The sequence below is a fragment of the Nymphalis io genome, chromosome 30, assembly GCF_905147045.1.
Source record: "Nymphalis io chromosome 30, ilAglIoxx1.1, whole genome shotgun sequence".
NCBI classification, from domain to species: domain Eukaryota; kingdom Metazoa; phylum Arthropoda; class Insecta; order Lepidoptera; family Nymphalidae; genus Nymphalis; species Nymphalis io.
In genome coordinates, this window is record NC_065917.1 from 1,092,178 (window position 1) to 1,108,340 (window position 16,163).

The window sequence follows — 16,163 nt, forward strand, 5'->3', positions numbered from 1 at the left end:
AACCCACGTTCATCGGTCAAGATTCACGCGTTCTTACCACTGGGCCATCTCGACTTTTCATAACACGCATCAAAACAGTATATCACCATAAGTCGTGTGTCAACATTTCACAGGTGATGAAGTGAGTTCTTACAGAATCGTACTGCGCGAACACTCATTAACAAATACACAATTAAACAGCGCCTAAATCTAAGATCTTTTTAAGAAACTGGTCCACACTTCGAACCCTGGCGGGCGCTTATTTAGCCCAAAGGCTAAGTCTAGCGGCGCAGAGGCAATAGTGCCTGCGTCTTGGGTACAATGCCACAGGACAATCTTTTAGACGGCGTGTTTTTGCTATAAATTTGTAATGTATATTGTGTTTTTTTTTGTATATTAAAATAATGTCTGTACATAGTTTACTATTAAATGTGATTACACGAAAAATATATTAAACAGCGTTCCATTAAGTATATGTAGATATCTAAATATTTATAATATATTAATAAAAATATGTTAAATTAAATACATTAATAACATTAAAAAAAAGTAGAAAACTGCAAACGAATACGAGAGAAAGTTAGATTCATAAATAATAATCTTTAGAGAAATTAGCAAATAAATAGACATATGTAAAAACATTGATTTATTTATGAAGAGAACGGCTTATAACATAAGTTGTACGAGTGACCTTGTTTAATTATAACTTAACTGTGTGCTTAAATCAAGTCAAATTATACTTAACTTTCGCCCGGCGCTTTGACCGCGAGCGTAATAGACTGGTGTTAGGTACATAGCCTTCATTGAGGTTTAAACTGCATACCAAATTTCATCAAAATCTGTTCAGCGGCCTTGTAAGTTACGGACATACAAAGTCACTCGAATTTATAATGTTAGTACAGTTTCAAGAAGCCTTTTACGTAAATATCAAAACACTACGACAGTAAATATCCGATTCGTAACGTAGATTCTACCGAGAACCGGCAAGAAATTTCGTAGTGATTCTTCTTCGTCAAACAAATTAAGTCATTACATATTATAAAACAAACCTCTCACTCCCTCTGCGTGTTCGCGATAAACTGAAAAACTACCGAATGGATTTTCGTACGGTTTCACCAATTTATTTATAGTTTAGGTAGGCGGACGAGCATATGGGCCACCTGATGGTAAGTCACCAACGCCCATAGACATTGGCGGTATAAGAAATGCTAACCATCGCTTACTTCGCCAATGCGCCACCAACCTTGGGAACTAAGATGTTATGTCCCTTGTGCTTGTAATTACACTGACTCACTCACCCTTCAAACCGGAACACAACAATACCAAGAACTGCTGTTTTGCAGTAGAATATCTGATGAGTGGGTGGTACCTACCCAGACGAGCTTGCACAAAGTGCTACCAACAGTAACCAATGGACGGAGTAATTCATGAGGAAGGTTTACACGTATTACATAGAAACGATTTATGTAGACCATAGACAGTTGCGAAGCTGGGTGGGTAGCCACTAGCTAGTCGGATCATGTAGAATCTTCATTCCTATCTAACTTTACTAACATTATAAATGCGAAAGTAATAATAATATCCTGGGACATTATTCACACACGGCCATCTGATCCCAAATTAAGCTTGTACAAAGCTTGTACTATGGAAACCAGACAACTGATATACTACATATATAACTTTTCTTTTGTAAATACATATTTATAGAGATAATTACACCCAGACTCAGGAGAAACAGACATGTTCATGCACACAAATCTGTCCTGGGTGGGAATCGATCCCACAACCTTCGGCGTGAATGGCGAGCATCCACCAACCACGCCAACCGGCTTCAATTAGCTCTATTAAAGGCCTATTAATATTGTATTTTAATTTTTACTTATGTATATAGTTATATAATGTAAATTAAACACGAACGACTCTTATATATTACATAAATAACTTTTACTTTCATTTGAAAGACCTTTCAAAAATAATTTCGATTTCATGGTAAGCTACACGTATATCAATCTTATTGTGAAGGTGTAACGGGTTAAATTTGCGTGTATGTTAATTTTCTCATGATCTATCAATGAAAGGAAATATATTGCACTAGCGGCCCGCAACGACTTCGTCGGGACGAACAATTTATTATCCATCATAGCCGCTAATTTTGATACCTTGGCTTACATTATTGCAATTTTCGTAGGGATTTTTTAATTCTTTTGAAAATAATATATGACCTATGTTAATCGCTGATAATGTACTTTTATGTAGGTGGAAGAATTTTTTAAATCCGTTTTCTCGTTTTTGAGTTTACCCGTTACAAACAAACATACAAAAAATCTAATCTTATCTCATTATAATAGTAGTATAGTTTCAATTATGTATTGATGGTAGCGGTCAATGAAGGTCTTGATGGCAGGTAAGTGGTGAGTGGATTCTGACAATGCTTTGTATTGATCAATGAGTAAGTCGCCATGATATCAATTAGTTTTTTAACAGTTTTGAAGCTATCAATCTCCTCCTAATGAAGTAATATTTTTTTTAACCAAAATACATTAATTTCAGAAATTTCACAGAAAATAAAGATAAAAAATAAATATTGATAACCAAATAATATAGAATATTCCAAGTTATTTCTATGAATATCAGTACAATATCATACATATTATATTTATTCGGATCGTAACCGAACCAACATGGTGTTAACATATACCGTTGTGTCAAAACCAAACTTAAACATTTACTTTTGTACTAGCTGATAATTTAATTAAAGAATAGGAAAATAGATAAACCGCAACAATCATGCTTCGATTCGATTGCGATAAATTGACGATTTATTAGTAGTATTGCTCCAAAGCAAATTTTATCAAAATCGTTTCAGTAGTTTGCACGTGAAAGCGTAACAGAGTTATTTTCGCATTTACTATTTTGGTATAGATATTTAATTTGGTGGAAAGGAACATTTTTTTTTATAGAATAGGAAGGTGGACGAGCATATGGGCCACCTGATGGTAAGTGGTCACCAAACGCCCTTAGACATTGGCATTGTAAGAAATGTCAACCATCGCTTATAGCCAATGCGCCACCAACCTTGGGAACTAAGATTTTATGTCCCTTGTGCCTGTAATTACACTGGCTCACTCACCCTTCAAACCGGAACACAACAATATCAAGTATTGCTGTTTTGCGGTAGAATATCTGATGAGTGGGTGGTACCTACCCAGACGAGCTTACACAAAGCCCTACCACGTACGTAAAGTTCTTACCGGTTCTCTTTATAATCTACATTCCGAATTAGGTAGCTTTGCATTTAATTCAATACTATAACATGACAATGCAAAAGTTATAAGCTTATATAGGAAATTCCTTGACCAAACAGCGTTGTTAAAAAAAAAGACGCGCGCCATATTCAAACCGCAATTTTGTTTGTGTACAGAAAGGTAAAGTAATTAATTAATTATTGGCGCGACTTGTGATTTGTTGAATGTGTTCTAGTGTTATTTGTATTTTTTAAGAGTAATTGAGTGAGTTATTTACGTCTATTTATACGATTTGGTGTTCTATTTTTAAAAATACGAATGCGAGATTTTTTAATTATAGAATACGAATGCGGACGAGCATATTGGCCACCTGATGGTAAGTGGTCACCAATGCCCATAGACATTGTAAGAAATGTTTACCATCGCTTACATCACCAATGCGCCACCAACTTTGGGAACTAAGATGTTATGTCCCTTGTGCCTGTAATTACACTGGCTCACTTACCCTTCAAACCGAAACACAACAATACCAAGTAGTAGGTGGTACCTACCCAGACGAGCTTGCACAAAGCTCTACCACCAGTAAAATAAAATCAGTTTCATTTCTGGACGCTAAATATATAATAATAATAATAATGTATCGCTGTGCTAAGATGGACTTGGCTCAGTTTTTCTTAGCGTTGTTTAAGAAAAACGTCTGTAATACGGAGAGATCGCTAGCAACGCCTACCCGTCTATTTAGTATGATTGATTATAATATATGTATTTGTATATAGCGGATAGAGAAAGCATCGACAAGCTCGCATTTTATAATATGTATTTTCTATGTTATATAATAGAGTAATTTCTAAAACGTTATCGGAATTCAATGACCATTATATATAAGCATAGTTATATAAATGCTATATTAATTATTACCAATATCAAATATAAGTACTAGTAATGGGGGGGGGGGCTGTGTGGTGCAGATGTTAGGAAGATGAAGAACATTATATGTACATTATATACTTACTTCCTTAGGAAACTTACTTTCCTAGGAAAGACATTTGTGTGCATGAACATGTCTGTTTGTTCTGAGTCTGCGTGTAATTATCCATATAAGTATGTATTTACAAAAGAAAAGTAGTATATGTTGTATGTTAGTTGTCTGGTTTTGGCCTTGTGTGAATAATGTCCCAGGATATTATATATATGTATGCGAAAGTTAATGCGCTTATAATAAAATATCGTATAAACGTTGTCAGTTTACATAAGGTACTTAGCACCCCCACTCATATCGTTATATTAAAGTAATGAAAACTTTAAAATAACGTACAAGCGACCGCGTGTAATGTTGTCAAGAATGCAGAATGCAGCATTTCCTGTCGAATCGTCATACAGATTCTATAAAAGAGAAAATAGCTCTATCTGCAATCGGAGGAAGCGGGTAGATTGAAATAAATAATTAAAAACAATTATTGCTGTGTATTTAGGTTAATGCGTGGAAACGTCATATGTGTGACGTTTCCTCTTGTGGTGGTGACGTGTATATCGTGACTTGTGGTTAAGTCAGCTAGTGTAATTCACCGACTGGATGGTCAGACAGGATTAGTCAATTGATTTCTGTGCTAGGCTGACCGACTATAGCCAATGGAAGCAAATACATGCAAATACAAAGCAATGAGCGTGAACCGCCAGCACCACCGTCTTCAGGAATGAAGGAACTAATACTGAAGATAGAGTGCATATCCTTCTCATATCCATCAAGATTATTACCAATCATGGTTTGTAGTCAAGTATGAAGACCAAGGGAGCCCTCCAAAGGAGTGTCTTCGCAACTAAGAGCCCGGATTATGAGGAAACCCCTTTTTATTAATTTTAATAAAGTACATTCAACTTATCCTCTGAGCTGTCGCGAGTACATTTTTTGTTTTATTAAATGGGTAAGCTGGCAAATAGACTACCTGATGGTAAGTCACCGCTCATAGACATTAGCGCTGTAAGAAATATTAAGCATCCATTGCCAATGCGCTACCAACTTTGAACTAAGATGTTACGTGCCTTGTGCCTGTAGTTACACTCGTGCATGCTTGTAACCGGAACACAATATTAAGTATTACTGTTTGGCGGTAGAATATCTGATGAGTGGGTGGTATATACCCAGGGCTTGCAATGAACCCACCAAGTAAAATAACGTAAATAGCCTGGATTCGATGATTGATAAATTTGTATAAATTTATCAAAAACATCAGTTCTTGAATTTTAGTCTGTTAATAATTTGTAAAAACTATAAAAAGTACTAAAAATTCTCTAAGATCTCATCTCGTATATCTTTCATAAGACAGTCCGCCTTAGGGCTGCGTGTGAGTAAGGTCTTTGGCATTTAACTCAACGACAATTAATACGTTAATAGTGTACAGGTGCATATACAAAGACTAATAATAAAAAAATACACAGTCCACATAAAAATAGTACACAGTCCACTAACTATTATTGTATATAAAAACAAAGTTCTGTCGCAATTTATATAAAAGGGGGAATGTCGAAATGTGTAATAATATAATTGACATTGCTTTATAAAATTCTATTGTTATTATAATTCGTTCCGATGTCGTTGCCTTTGTTTCACCAATTGAAAGTTTTTTTTTTTTATATATATAATGAATAGGAAGGCGGGTGAGCATATGGGCCACCTGATGGTAAGTGGTCATCACCGCCCATAGACATTGGCATCGATGATTAATTTGAAAAAAATTAAGGTAGATTGTTCAATAAAGTATACAGTAACAGCCTGTGAATGTCCCACTGCTGGGCTAAGGCCTCCTCTCCACATTTGCGGAGAAGATTTAGAACTTATTCCACCCCGCTGCTCCAATGGTGGAATACACATGTGGCAGAATTCCAGTGAAATTTGACACGTGCAGGTTTCCTCACGATGTTTTCCTTCACCGTCAAGCACGAGATGAATTATAAACACAAATTTAGCACATGAAAATTCAGTGGCGCTTGCCCTGTTCGAACCCACGATCATAGGTTAAGATTTACGCGTTCTAACCACTGCGCCATCTCGGCTCTTATAAGGTATATATAATATAATAAATTAAATACATGCTATCAGTGGTCAGCTACAAACTTACGGTACTGGAAGCAGACAGGTGTGTACTTATCAAGGAGTGGGGGGTGTCACCTGCCTACTTTAAAAACAACGGACAAGTGTGTTGAACACGCGTCAAGAGGGTTCCTAAATATATCACAATATATATAAAACAAAGTGCCTACCACAGCTGTCAGCTGTCTGTCTATCTAAGCGCAATAAACTCATAAACTACTCAACTTATTTTCACACGGCTTTCGCCATTGGAGTGATTCATGAGTTCAGATGTATATCGATAACCATCAATTTCCTTAACATCGTGGTTCCGTGTCGGCCATTTTTTAGTTCATTTCATCCGTACGGAACCCTAAACATGTCTTCATTACTCATAGCTTAAGTGCTTTACAAGCTACACTTAATATTCAAGCACTTTCACTTCACTTCGCGTTTACATAAATTTACATGATAATAATAATTTAAATTTAAATTAATGGTAAATGGATTTTACTATTATATAAAATAATATCGCCTGCCTATTAGCGTATAATGTCCTCCAGATCGATTTCGGCCACAGCCAAGTCAAGAGCCAACAGATTAGCCAACTGCGCAGGAGATATTATAGTGCACGAGAGTGTGCGCGAACACAGGTGCACTCTCTATTCCCTAGCTCTCATAATCCGATTGACGGCAATCCGACACGAACGGAAAGAGTTCTAATAGCATATATAAGATTTAAAAAGTTATTGACTTTTATCAGTTGAAAACTTCTCGGTAACTTCTAGAATATATCATGCCTCGGAAAGCACGTAAAGCCGTTGGTTCTGATCTGACCGTACGGGCAAACGGCCCATAGACATTGGCGATGTAATATTAACCATCCCTTACATCCAATGCGCTACAAACATTGGAAACTAAGATTTTTTTTCTATTGAATACGTAGGCGGACGAGCATATGGGCCACCTGATGGTAAATTGTCATCAACGCCCATAGACATTGCCATTGTAAGAAATGTTAACCATCGTTTACATCTCCAACGCGCCACCAACCTCGGGAACCAAGATGTTATGACCCTTGTATCTGTAATTACACTGGCTCACTCACCCTTCAAACAGGAACACAACAATATCAAGTATTGCTGTTTTGCGGCAGAATATCTGATGAGTGGGTGGTACCTACCCAGACGAGCTTGCACGGAACGCAACAATACTAAATATAGCTGTTTAGAGGTAAACATCTGATGAGTGGGTAGCGCTGCCTTGGACTCAACCGCTTCAGCCCATCTGTGAGTAAGGTGAACTACAATCGCAAACCATACAGTATTTCTCTTCTAGGTACCACAGGAAATAACAGTTGTTACTGTATTTCTAGCAACGCTATAGAACAACGATAGGTACATATTTCTAAATAAAAGTAATATAAACTGGAGCCTATAACCGAGCTGGCCTAGTGGTTAGAACGCACGAATCTTAACCGAGAATCGTGGGTTCAAGCCCTGGCAAGCACCACTGAATATTTGATTAATCGTTTTAAATGAACCTCGGGATTTTTGGCAACAGGTAATTGTATTTTTTTAGCAAAATTATCTTGGGCTGAATACGTTATACTAAAGCTGAGATGGCCAAGTGGTAAGAACGCGTGAATCTTAACCGATGTCTGAATTTTCATGTGCTTAATTTGTGTTTATAATTCATCTCGTGATTGACGGTGAAGGGAAATATCGTGAGGAAACTTTGTGTTTAATTTCGCTGAAATTCTGCCACATCTGTATTCCACCAACCCGCATTGGAGTAGCGTAGTGGATTAAGCTACAAATCCTTCACAAAGAAAGGAGAGGAGGCCTTAGCCCAGCAGTGGGACATTCACAGGCTGTTAGTATAAACTTGATTAATGAAATTAAAAATTCCTATAGGAAATGACGTCACATTTCAAAGCAAGGCAATGCCGTGAATTATATTTGAACATGCATAGCACAGAAATAGCTTATGCAAGTTTTTAATATTATCTTTAAATTAAGGTTATATAGTAACTACTAAGTTTCTTGCCGGTTCTTTTCTTTAGAATCTATATTTCGAATTTGGTAGCTTAAACATTTAATATATATATTTTTTTATATTATAACGTTACGTTTCAAAAGTGCCTTTATGAGTATATTTGAATAAATTATTGTTTTATTTGATTAATAATGTTTAATGTTAACTTAGACGTTTATACTATTAAACTAAAAAGATGTAAATTTTCTAATCTAAAGTTTGCAACGTTTTTTGTGTAACGTTTGAATGCAATTTTTCTGACGGAATATATCATTCGATTTGTATAGTATTGCTAGCGATATATACTTAATTTACATGAAGTTTATCGTATATGTACGTGTCAGTGCATGTGAAAGGCACACATGCTTGACCGTCGCCTCATTAAGACGCGAAGATCGTTTGGCTATGAGATACATATGTAGATATGTTACATTCATATATCATATTCTTTATATACTCGTGTCATTAAATAAATAATTCGAAACGCCAAGTCATTTTATTTACAGATAACTCAAAACTTTAAGCACTTAGAAAGCTAAAATTACTAGGCTGTATAATATCGGATTTCGTCTAGAAAGTTGTGTAATTAAAAACAAAAAATGCTTTAAGCCTATAAGGTAATAAAATTAAGATTGCGATAGGACTGAATTTAGAAAAATTTGAATATATTTAATTAATTTCAATGCAACTCATATTTTAATATTATTTGAAAGTATTTTAATCTTAATAATTGTGATAAAATTAAATAATGTAAATTAAAACACTCTTAGATACTATACGTTTTATGTTAATAACGTACAAACGTTATTAAAAAATATAAAACATTAAGCATTAAAAATATATAATAAACTCCATTATTCCATATTTTCTACATATTTTTGTATTCATTTTTCCTTCCTTCCTTCTACAGGTAAATAATTAAAAAAAAAAAAAAACTTTATAATGGTTATAAAAACTTGTGCAACTTACCATCTTTAAAAAATATATCCACTCCAAAGTCACAAAACACTTTATTAATTAAAAAAAAGAAAAACAAAAGCTGTCAAAAGATTAAATTAAAAAAAAATAGCACAAATGTCACAGCACTCGCGCGCTTTTTTTTTTTTTTAAATTGCCATTTCAGTCCAAAGTCATGGAGATGTGTTTCAAGACTGAGATGATCAGAAGAAAGTGGGCTACTCCCCATACATCGAGGCAGTGTGTCGCTTAAACCTGTAGTCGTTGTACAAGTTATTGAAAAATATACTTTATTATTCAAGTAATACGATTGAATTTTCAAATTATTATTACATAACTTTGTTTTCATAGTGACCAGTGTCTACGAAACCTGTAGTCACATCAATATGTGAGAGACATTAAATTTTATTTTTAAAGCAATTGAGTTGAATTTTATTTGGCGATTATTTAAAAGTTTATTTTCAATGAAATTTCCAGCCATTTTCCCGCCATTGCGTTCTGAGCTTTACGCGTCGTTGTTTAAAATTGATTTTATATATTTTTTTTAATTCAATACAAAAACAGGATGTATTTCTTTTCTCTTTTATAAGTTTTGGTGTGGTTGGAATTTGGCGAATTTGCATAATATGGAAAAGCAGAAAGCGATAGTTATGGCCATTTCAATATTTCGAATTTGGAACGCTGTTTGACATAACCGGTCCGAGTTTCACTTGCGTCATATTTGTGTGTTCTTTATTTAAAAATACAATCATCTTGTCATCTATAACTTTTTATAGCATCGTAAGCGTTATGGAATTTGTTTTTTATTTTTTTATTTATCAAATGAATGCAAGGTGATTAATTTAATTTTTTAGTAAGTTAACGTTTTAGTCATATTACGCAATTTAATTATTCAATTTTGCATTGATAACATTAAAATTCGTTGAGGTTTTCGCAATTCAAAAATAACTATTGATATTTAAAACAATTTAAAGTTTGAAATTAGAGGAAAAAAGTGCTAAATTACTTTAGAAATTACAGACATATCAGTGTTTTAAACATTTCTTGCCAAAATCTAGGTTAATTAGTTCATGCATCTAGAATGTAACGAGTAACTCAGACGCAGAATGCATATTTTATCATCAAAATCTATTTTTTGTTTTTTCTAAAATTATGAATATTTTTAACAAAAAATTTGTAACAAGAAAAAAATTATATTCGCTTTAAGATTTGTGCCATTAAAAAAAAAAAAAAAACATTTTTACTATTATTATTTTATATATTATTTTGATATTAAATGCAATCATTATAACTCTATTCGTATCTGGTATTATATTACTGGTGGTAGGGCTTTGTGCAAGCTCGTCTGGGTAGGTACCACCCACTCATCAGATATTCTACCGCAAAACAGCAATACTTGATATTGTTGTGTTCCGGTTTGAAGGGTGAGTGAGCCAGTGTAATAACAGGCACAAGGGTCATAAAATCTTAGTTTCCAAGGTTGGTGGCGCATTGGCTATGTAAGCTATGGTTGACATTATTTGGTGACCACTTACCAGCAGGTGGCCCATATGCTCGTACCTAAGTATTTTATACTAAAAGATAGATAAGTACTCAATTTGATTAACAGTATCGCGATTCTGTAAGTACTCGCTTAATCACACGTGAAATGTTGACCATATGTCGTTTATATGGTGATTTACTATTTCGACGTGTGCGATGAAATGTTCTAATTAACGATATTTATTCAAATGATAAATAACATAGTTTTTTTTTTATTTAGCAAATGAGTATAAATCAACTGCCAACATCACTCTGAGGTAAGAATGTGTTAATCTTACCTAACGATTGCGGATTCGAACCCGGGCGAGTGCCACTGAATTTCCATGTACTTAAAGTGTTTATAAAATTCATCTCGTGCTTTAAAGGAAACTAGCATGTGTCTAATTTCAACCACATATGCGTTCTCATTAGAGCATTGTATATGCAACCTCTTTTCGATTCAAAACAATACCCTAAAAAGCCATAATAACATTAGAAATAAATTCACTTTCATTATCTGTGGTTATAGATTATACGTGAATAACAGATAATCTTATAATCTTATATAATTTTATGTCATATTACAGTTGTACCAACCACAAAATTTATTATTTACCATTTTCCGCCCGCGGTTCCGCTCACGTTTAAGGGTTGAGTACTCTACATCCTTTTCCGTATCCCATACAACGTATATGCAAAATTTCATAATAACAAACAATTTCAAGTCACGCAATGTCACTTATTCACACGTTTTTCCCCTGGGCTATTTCGGCTGTTTAGGCATTACAAAAAACTTCCTACTCACACATTTATATACACTTGTAACTTAATGCAATTGTTAATTATAGAAAGGCGTAACTGATTTACTTTCTCATCCCTATTCTAACGTTTCGGAAATATGCTAATTCAAACTATTTATTGTAATTAAATCAAATTCTTTGTCGTCCTTAACGTAATTTGCTTAACAAATGTCTACGTTGAATGCCTTTTAGATCTAGTGATTAACGAGGTCATAGATCTTGGGTTCGATTGCTGATTCCGTTCATATCGGGCAGCATGTGAAGCCGTTGGACTTGCGCCTGTTGTTGTTGTGCAAGCCCGTCTACGGTACTCTAACGCTGAACAGCAACACTTTGTATTATTGTGTTCCGATTAGAAGGTTGGTGAGTGAGCCAGTCGATGGTTGACGATGTTATATAATAGTTGATATTCCAAAACGTCAGTGTCTTCGGACAGTGGTGACCATTTACCATCAGATAGCCCACTTACAAGTCCGCCTACATATGTCATAAAAAAGAGTATGTTTGCGCACACATTAACTATAATATGCCCGCGCAGCTGCCCGGTAATCTTTTGTGAATAAAATATTAAAATGCAAGAACACGACATAAGTATATAAAGTGTATTTATTATAAACGATCCCTGTACCGAACACATGCAGGCGTAGACACAGGTGGAAACTAGTTTTAAAATAAATCTACCACCACCATTTCCAGCTGTAAATCCGGCAGCAGCTTTCCGGTTTGCGAATGTATTTCACAATGAGCCAGCTGTTGGCTGATTCACCGTAAGACGAGAACAGGATATCCGCATTACTCGCGGAAAATGTCACCTCGGAGACTTAAATGACTTTAAAACATTCATATATGTTAAAAGAAATTGTCTGTCGGTGTCTTATAATGACCACCTGCTGGTAAGTGGTCACCAACGTCCGTAGACAGAATATTCTACTAGCGCTTTAAATGCGGCTTCACTCGCGTTGTAATACAGAATGCTAAACACTGATTTCAATAGCTCTTTCTTCAAAATGACGGGTTTTCATACAAACTGTTATCCCCTTTATCATTACCCTGAGCTAGCTAGAGATAAGCGATTCACTGTGATACGCGATTATGAGGCGTGTGTCCTTTTATTATAATAATTATTATAGTCAATGTCGCATGTTGGGGCAGATTTGATACCTTGTGTGTCTGTTTAAAAAGCCGAGATGGCCTAGTGGTTAGAACGCGTGAATCTTAACCGATGATCGTGGGTTCAAATCCGGGCAAGCACCACTGAATTTTCATGTGCTTAATTTGTGATTATAATTCATCTCGTGCTCGACGGTGAAGGAAAACATTGTGAGGAAACCTGCATGTGTCTAATTTCATGAAATTATGTCACATGTGTATTCTACCAACCCGCATTGGAGCAGCGTGGTGGAATAAGCTCTAAACCTTCTCCTCAAAAAGGGAGAGGAGGCCGCAGCCCAGCAGTGGGATATTAATAGGCTGTTACTGTGTCTGTCTATGGAATAAAATTTTGATATGCCGGCTGAAAAGATCAGAGCCTTCGGTTTTTTTTAATAAGTAGTTATCACCACATTAGACATTAGCGTTGGAAGAAATTCCAACCGTGTTGCGTTGGAAAAAATTACAATAATTAATTCCAACAATAATATCCTGGGACATTATTCACACGCGGCCATCTGATCCCAAACTAAGCAGAGCTCGTACTATGGAAACCAGACAACTGATACGACATATACTACTTTTCTTTTGTAAATACATACCTTTATAGATAATTACACCCAGACAAACAGACGTGTCACACAAATCATGCACACAAATGTCTGTCCTGGGTGGGAATCGAATCTACAACCTTCGGCGTGAAAGGCAAGTATCTTATATCGTCAATGCGTTACCAACCTCGGAAACTAGGAGTTACGTATTGTGCCTGTAGTTACACTGTCATTCACATTTCAAACCAGAATAAAACAGGACTATAGCTATTTGGCGGTAGAATAAATGACGGCCAATTTTACTAACAAATTGTCAAATTATCGCAATCGTATCGAAGCGTGATCGTTGCCGTTTAACCGATTTCTTATTCTTCAATTTAATTATCGACTATTGGCATAAACTTTGACAATTAAGTTTAATCATATCAAAGTTGGATCGGAATTGAATCGGGAACGTATCTCAATCGTTATTAATTAGTAAAATTCGGCCCCAATGTGTAGGTAAGGCCCCTAAATATGCGGGCTTTCACAAAGCAATATATTGAAGTAAAACTTATAGAAATTATTAAAATACAATATCAGGACCAGATATTTAAAAATATACGAAATATGTTTTTTAAATTTTAACTTTCGTTTCGCAAATTCCATTCCATTTTTGTTAACCGGGGAAAACCCACTCACCGATGTTTCGAAATCTAAATTGTTTATTTAAGTAAGCTTTATTGGTTTTGTATCGTAACGTAACAACAACAACAACAAACGGAACAAAATTTAATTTAAAGATTCTACCGCGAAGAACCGGCTAGACTGCTAGAAACTTGCTTCTTAAGTAAATCAAAATACTTTATTCGACATTTATTGTCGTATTTTCGTAGGTATTGTATACATATATAAAATAATTACTAATTGACTAATATTAATGCACATCTGTATTATTAGCGAGCGAAGCCGCGAGTAAAACGCTTTTACAAATATATACGCGTAACTTTAATTTGATTTTTGTTTAACGATAAAAGCTGATGCTAATATAGGGAATTGATAGGGGTAAGGTTATACGAATTATATTCAAGTTGACGGAATTGGTTGAATAAAAAAGCTAGTTGAAGCCACACTTGACCCAGCAGGTTATTAATTGCTGGCGATGAGCACACTTTCACCGGCACAAGGCCGTAGGGCGCGGCGACTTTCGCCGGAGATGAGAAGGATGACCACGTATCAGCCAACTGAGGATACAGATGAGAAAGTATGAAAATAATCTTATATATATCGCGTCCAGGGAAGCCGAGAGGCGTGAATCTTAACTGGTGATCGTGGGTTCAACCCCGGGCAAACACCATGAATTGTCATGTGCTTAATTTGTGTTTGTAATTCATTTCATGCTTGACGGTGAAGAATCGTGAGTACACCAGCATGTGTCAAATTTCACTGAAATTCTTCCACGTGTATTCCATCAACCCGCATTCGAGCAGCGTGGTGGAATAAGCTCCAAACCTTCTCCTCAAAAAAGGAGAGGCCTTAGTCCAGCAGGGACATTCGAAGGCTGTTACTATAGTAGTCTTAACAAAACAATTAATATTCTTAAATTGAATATAACGTATGACAGTCCTTAGCGTTGATGTCCGTATTTCTTTTTCTTCTTTTTTTGAGCTCGACGACATTGACAGCTGCCAGTCCTTCGACTATATACAAATATCAACCATAACAAACAGCGAGCATAGCGAGGCGGCCATCTTGTAAAACCGTTACGTTTTGAATCGCCGCGAAGTGGACGTTACGTTTTAATCCACTTCAATCTTAGTGATCCGTAGCTATTTGGTGAAATTATTGATTGTACTATCGAGAATTATAAGTGAAGTGGTTATTGTAATAGATATTTTATTGAAATACCGGCGAGCGCAGTAGGGGGGTAAGATGTTTATGGGGGGGGGGGGGACGCTGCTGCCCATCTTCAGTCTCCCCCGAAAGACTTTATAAAAGCTAAGACAAAGCTGTTGTTTTTATACTCTGTTTATTAATCAATTTGCTTTTTGATGTGCAAACATCTTAGCGATCTAGTACACGGTTTTTTTTGTGTAATTGTAAAATTATAAATAAAGACATAAAAAACAACAAAAAACTTAATCGGTTATTATGTAAAGAATCTGATGTACTAGTTAAAATAAAGTATATTTTGGTTTAACTCGAGTCTTGTTTGTAATTCTCATTAATGGTAACCCTAGTTTATGAACATATTGCGTCATAGACTTACATCCGTGTCGTCATCGGTCAAGAACCTTAATATAATCTCACTTGACCTTTGTACATATACGAATAAAGTCCAAAATACCATGACATAACTATTATTATTATAACATACGATTTTGTACTTTATGTCTCAGCTATAGAGTTGATTTTTGAATGTATTTTCTTGTCGATTACTAAAACCGATTCCGATTGTTTTAACATTATACTTTCGATAAAATTACATAAATTTAAGATAATAAATAACTTTTGACGGGCATATGGGCCACCTGATGGTAAGTGGTCACCAACGCCCTTAGATATTGGCATTGTAAGTAATCTTAACCATCACTTACATAGCCAATGCGCCACCAACCTTGGGAATGATGTTATGTCCCTTGTGCCTGTAATTACACTGGATCACTCATCCTTCAAACCGGAACACAACAATACCAAGTACTGCTGTTTTGCGGTAGAATATCTGATGAGTGGGTTGTACCTACCCAGACGAGCTTACACAAAGCCCTACCACCAGTACAAAATTTCATTATTATCACATTTATACCAGTTTCCGGCCCCCACTTTAGCCGCGTATTAGTTACGTAACGGTTTAGTAGTTAAGACGAGACAGCTTAAC